This window comes from Octopus bimaculoides, chromosome 2 (assembly GCF_001194135.2).
Source record: "Octopus bimaculoides isolate UCB-OBI-ISO-001 chromosome 2, ASM119413v2, whole genome shotgun sequence".
Lineage (NCBI taxonomy): Eukaryota > Metazoa > Mollusca > Cephalopoda > Octopoda > Octopodidae > Octopus > Octopus bimaculoides.
In genome coordinates, this window is record NC_068982.1 from 103,944,943 (window position 1) to 103,951,069 (window position 6,127).

Below are 6,127 nucleotides of genomic sequence, written 5' to 3' on the forward strand. Positions count from 1 at the left end.
GTTCATAAGCAAGCTACTTACCACACAGCACAGCCACTCCTATATATATATACATACGTAAATGTCGAATGATGAAACTGAGTGCTCAGCACTATATTGGTGGATATCATTTCTTTATTTGTGAATTAAGGCTACCATTGGTTTCATGTTAAGAAAAGTAGGATAATATCCAAGGGTCTTAACAATTTTTCAAGCTGATCACATGGAGAAAGGTGTTCACCTCCATGTTTTCCAAAATGAAGGCAAACACCTTTCTATATGTGATTGGTTTGAAAAATTGTTAAGACACTTTTCTTAACATGAAACCAAATATATACATATACATATATATATGTATCAAAACATCTAAAGCATATGAATACCGTAGAAGAACTTTTCGCGTCCATTGTGAATGTTTCAAAAGCTGGAGTACTTCTTATCTATAAGTATGATAAAAACAAAAAGTCACTTGTATGAGCATAGTCAATATATTTCATTGTTTCAAATTGTACAATTTAAACACACTTCAAAACTTGAAATGTTTTGGAGTTGTTAAAATAATCAGTGCATGCATGAATGCATGTGTGAGTGTGTGTGTGTGTGTGAGTGTATGTGTGTGTGTATGTGTGTGTGTGTGTGTATACATGTGTGTGTGTGTGCATATTTTACAGGTATGCTAGGTAGATGATCCGGTCTATGATGATGGTGATGATGGTGACGATGGTGTTGATAACATAGGATTAATTTGTTTGTCCATCTCTCTCACATACCTTTGGTGGTGGTGGTGGTGGTGATGATGATGATGATGATGATGATGATAATGATGATAATGATAGCAAAATGGCAGGTAGTTTCTCTCAAAATTCTCACGGTGATGCTGATAATGAAGGATTAATTAGGTTGTCCAAGTCTATCGCATATATTCAGTGATTATGATGATGATGATGATGGTGGTGGTGGTGGTGTCTGAGGAAACTAGGAATAGATGAATGGCTTGTGAAAGCAGAATAGGCCATGCACAGGGGTACTGTTAATAAAGTAAGAATTTAGTGTACAGGTAGGTGTTCACCAAGGAGTGATCCTCAACCTCCACCTATTCCTCATTGTCCTTCAAGCCATAACAGAGAAAAAAATTTAAAACTGGAAGCCCATAGAAACTACTATATGCTGATGATCTCACCCTCATAGCAGAATCTGTAACAGAATTAGAAAAGAAATTGCAGGTGTGGAAACAGAACCTAGAATCGAAGAGTCTTAAAACCAGCATACCAAAGACCAAGTTCCTAGTAAGCAAGAAATTGGAAAGACCCTGCTTGACATGTAGGAAGGGTGTAGGCAGAAATTCCATTCAGTGTACCCAGTGCAAGCTATGGACACACAAGAGGTGCTGAGGAATAGTAGGAATAACAGGTGTAGATGTGGCTGTGTGGTAAGAACGTCGCTTCTCAACACATTGTTCCGAGTTCAGTTCCACTGCATGGCACCTTGGGCAAGTATCTTTTACTATATCTTTGGGCTGACCAAAGCCTTGTGAGTGGATTTGGTTGACAGAAACTGAAAGAAGCCCATCATATATATATATGTATATGTGTGCATGTGTGTATAAGTGCACATATCTGTGTGTGTGTGTGTGTGTGTGTGTGTCTTTGTGTCTGTGTTTGTTCCTCCATCACAGCTTGACAAGTGGTGTTGGTGCGTTTAGGTTCCTGTAACTTAGTGGTTCAACAAAACAGACTGATAGAATAAGCACTAAGCTTAAATAAAATAATTCTTGGGGTCAATTTGTTCAACTAAGACCGTTGAAGGTGGTGCTCTAGCATGGACACAGTCTGAAATGAGTAAAAGAATAAAGAGAAGATAGTGTTTGTATATGGAAGATGTGTGGGTGTCATAAAGATCACAGATACAAGGTAGATTGATTTCCTCAAATGTCCTGGTGGCTCCTTGGAAGTTGTAGATAATTTTTGCAACCTAATTAGCAGTGGAGGAGATTGTACAGAAAATGTAATTGCTAGAATAAGAATAGGATGGAGCAGATTCAGAGAGCTTTTACCTCTGTTGGCAACCAAAGTCCCTCTCTCCAAGTGAAGGGAAGATTGTATGATGCATGTGTACAAACTGCAATCCTGCATGGTAGTGAGACATGAGCCCTGAATGAGGAGGACATGCTAAGGCTGGAGGGGAATGAAACTGGTATGCTCCACAAGATGTGTGATGTCAGTGTGCATGTGTCAAAGGAATAAAGGCAGTGTGCAAGAGAGAATACTACACTGGTATAGTCATGTGATGCAAATGGATGAGAGCAATGGCATTAAAAAGTGCCGATCCCTTAAAGTAGAGGGAAGCTGTAGAAGAGGGAGACTCAGGAAGACATAAGATGAATTACTGAAGGCTGATCTCAAAACACTGAGCCTTACAAAGGAGATGACAGATGGCTGAGATATGTGGAACATTGGTGCACTCAAGAAGATCCACCCACCACAAAAGAATAGAGATTCTAAAATCAAGGTGCCACATAAAAAGCATTCAGTACACTCTGTAAAGTGGTTGGCATTAGGAAGGGCATCCAGCCATAGAAACTGTGCCAAAACAGAATATGGAAGCTGCTGTGACCCCTGGCCTTGCTAGTTCTCATCAAGTCGCCCTATCCATGCCAACATAGAAAACAGACATTAAATGTTGATGATGATGACGATTATGATGATGATGACGATGATGATGATGATGATATATACACTAACACATTTATGTATGTATGTATGTCTATGTATATGTATGCATGTTCAAAAACAATATATTTCATACAATCTTTTGAAAAAGGTATATAATACTGTATCATAGTTTCTTGGAGCATCTGGTGATGCCATATCTCAACATGTATTCCTGGGGTGGGGGTTGGAGGGTCGTTGTGGGTTGCTATCTGGAAATCCAGGTACTCCATGCATGCTAATTAAACTGTGGTACTGAATTATAGTTATTGTAATGGGTGAATGTGCATTTCTTAGCATGCATACAACGTGCTATCCTTTCAAATAGCTTGTTAATAATCCTTTCTCTTGTTAGTAAAATAGATAGTGATTCCTCTGAGCATAGTCCACATCACCAGGAAAGGGCGTTGTGTGGTTGTGCGTGCCTTATTATTGTCCAATATAGTTCATATTTAATCCTATTCGATTTTGATTCCACAGAAAGTTCGCCAATGATGTTGTGTGCCTTTTGCAGACTTTTTAGAGCTGGAGATGTGGTTGCGGTATCGATTCTTGAACTAATCAGCCATTGCACCTATGTACACATATGGGTCTCCTCTTGTGTGTACTGTGCATATATAAACAAGGTGGTGACTCATGCAGAGGTTATTCAATGAACATCTTAGTTTGTCTCTACATGGGCATTTGTTGTTGGCTGTTATTACGGACCAGCGGTTGTTCTCAGTTCGTCTCTATGTTTTTGTTGCATTTAGGTTCCTATTCCCTATGCTATTATTATGTGGTCACCCGAGGTTATTTACAATTTGGTTGCTATTATATCCCCAGTAGTTAATATCCCAAGTAGTTAATACTAAAGGCGGCGAGCTGGCAGAAACGTTAGCACATCGGGCGAAATGCTTAGCTGTATTTCGTCTGCCGTTACGTTCTAGGTTCAAATTCCGCCGAGGTCGACTTTGCCTTTCATCCTTTCGGGGTCGATAAATTAAGTACCAGTTGGGGTTGATGTAATCGACTTAATCCCTTTGTCAGTCCTTGTTTGTCTCCTCTATGTTTGGCCCCTTGTGAGCAATAAAGAAATAAGAAGTAGTTAATACTATGGACTCTTATGAGTTGCATTTCGTCAGTGCTAGTCGAGCGAGTATTGTATATCCGTACATTAATTATGAGTTCACTGGATGTGTTTTCCAAGCCTTTGTTCAATTTTCAATTGTTGACTCAGTGTATGTAACGAGAAACCAAGTTATATCACCAGAAGAGATGCTTCTGCACTGTGGGGTACACTGGAATTCATTGTATAGATTTCCCATCCACGAGGGAGCAGTGTAGGATGTACCAAAACGATTGTTGTGATAAATAAAGTTTCCAGTATATTCTATCTTCCATATTAACTGTTCCTACCATACACACATACACGTGTATATATAAACACACATATATATATATATATATATATATATATACACACGCACACACACATGCAGGCACATGCACACACACAGGAATGCACATATGACTCCACACGCACAACCCCATGCACACACACAACATATACATACACGCACACACATAGATACACATGCGCACACATACTTCAAACTGCCAGTCAAAGACCTTTCTACTGACCATTCCTCAACGCACATGTGAAGAGACATACAACTATACAAAGGACCACCACTCCTGTTACCATACTGCTGAATTCTTCCTACAACATTAGGAGACACAAAGCCCACTCACACATACACATATAAACAACCAACACCATACAAACACCAAACACACATATACACACACAAGCTATTACACACACACACACACAGACTTGTGCACATGCATATACCCACACATACCTCCTTCTCTTACACTCTTAGAAAGAACTTTTTCTTCACCCATTCCCTTCCGGTCATTTCAAAATGTAACCACATGTGAATTGTTGGCAACTTTTTTCCTCCATCTTCCTTTGCTATTGGACTTTACTCTGTTTCTGAAGAAGAGCTTTGCTTGAAACGTAAAACCACCTTTCTTTCCTTCCCTGGGAGTCTGTTAATACTTTACATGTACCATGTCCTTGTGTTGTTGTTTTTGTGTTTGTTTTTCGTTTTTTTATTTACTATATATATATATATATATATATATACATACATATATACATGTGTGTGTGTGAAGGACCTATAATCCTAGTTCTCCGGTTTATACCAGTGTTCAATGAAAACTAAATATATTGGTTTTGCATTGATGTATACTCTTTTACTCTTTTACTTGTTTCAGTCATTTGACTGTGGCCATGCTGGAGCACCACCTTTAGATAGGTATTTAAAATATTTATGGATGAGAAAAGGAAGAAAATGGAAAAATGGATATGCAGACATCAGTTTATTCAAAGATATTCAAATCCATATAATGAAACTCCTGTCCTACAGTTCAATTACAGAAATAAAAATTAAATTAATTTTATTTAATTAAAATTTTCATATTGAAACTGGTTAATTGGGTATTTCATTAGGGAAGAATTTTCCCAAAAGGGAGTTACATTTCAACGTGTTGATTGATCTACGACAGACTCAGATGTGTGCATTGTTTAAAAAACTATTATTTATATATATATATATATATATATATATATATACACATATAAACAAATGCGTTTGATGTATTTGTGCATGTGCATATGTAATATATGATGGTTTTTATTAGTGGTGGTGTGGTAGTTAGGGCGAAATAAATGTTACAGGGAAAGAGAGAGAGAGAGATTAAAGTGAGCGAGAAAGATAGGCAGAGAGAGAGTGAGGGAGAGGGTGGTAACATTCATCAAGTAGTTGTGCATGCGTTTGTTAAAAATACTAAAGACAACAAAAATATGACGTATCAAAACTGCTAGTTAATTACTATATAATAGTGTTGCATCATCAATATTTGTGCGTAAATCTACGGTCAATATAAATTTTGTAAACAAAAGCAAAGCCTAAACGTTACCAGATACTATTTATAGATAACTAGCAGAGGCACCTGGCGTTGCTCGGGAATGAAATTGTTGCTTATATACTTGAAGAAAAAAAGGCAAAATATGCTGTATAGAAATTTGAGGACATTCTGTAGATGGACTCTCGGATGAATGATGGCTGGGCGCCTCTCATGAATGGGGAAAATTGAAGATGTACTTGGAAACTTTTGCGAAAATTAAAATGGGGATCGTTGCCAGTGCCCCTGGACTGGCTCTTGTGCGGGTGGCACATAAAATACACCATTTCGAGCGTGGCCGTTGCCAGTACCACCTGACTGGCCTTCGTGCGGGTGACACGTAAAAGCACCCACTACACTCTCTGAGTGGTTGGCGTTCGGAAGGGCATCCAGCTGTAGAAACGCTGCCAAATTAGATTGGAGCCTGGTGTTGCCATCTGGTTTCACCAGTCCTCAGTCAAATCGTCCAACCCATGCTAGCATGG

At 38.6% G+C, this 6,127-nt stretch overlaps 1 long non-coding RNA gene across 1 annotated transcript in view; it reads right to left on the bottom strand.

Moving 5' to 3' along the window:
* Nucleotides 1–361: 361 nt before the first annotated feature.
* Nucleotides 362–6,127, bottom strand: part of LOC128247115 (uncharacterized) — a 12,155-nt gene continuing 6,389 nt past the window's right edge. Inside the window, exon 3 of the long non-coding RNA XR_008263535.1 lies at nucleotides 362–419. This is a non-coding gene — a long non-coding RNA (uncharacterized LOC128247115). The remainder of the gene's footprint in view (nucleotides 420–6,127) is intronic.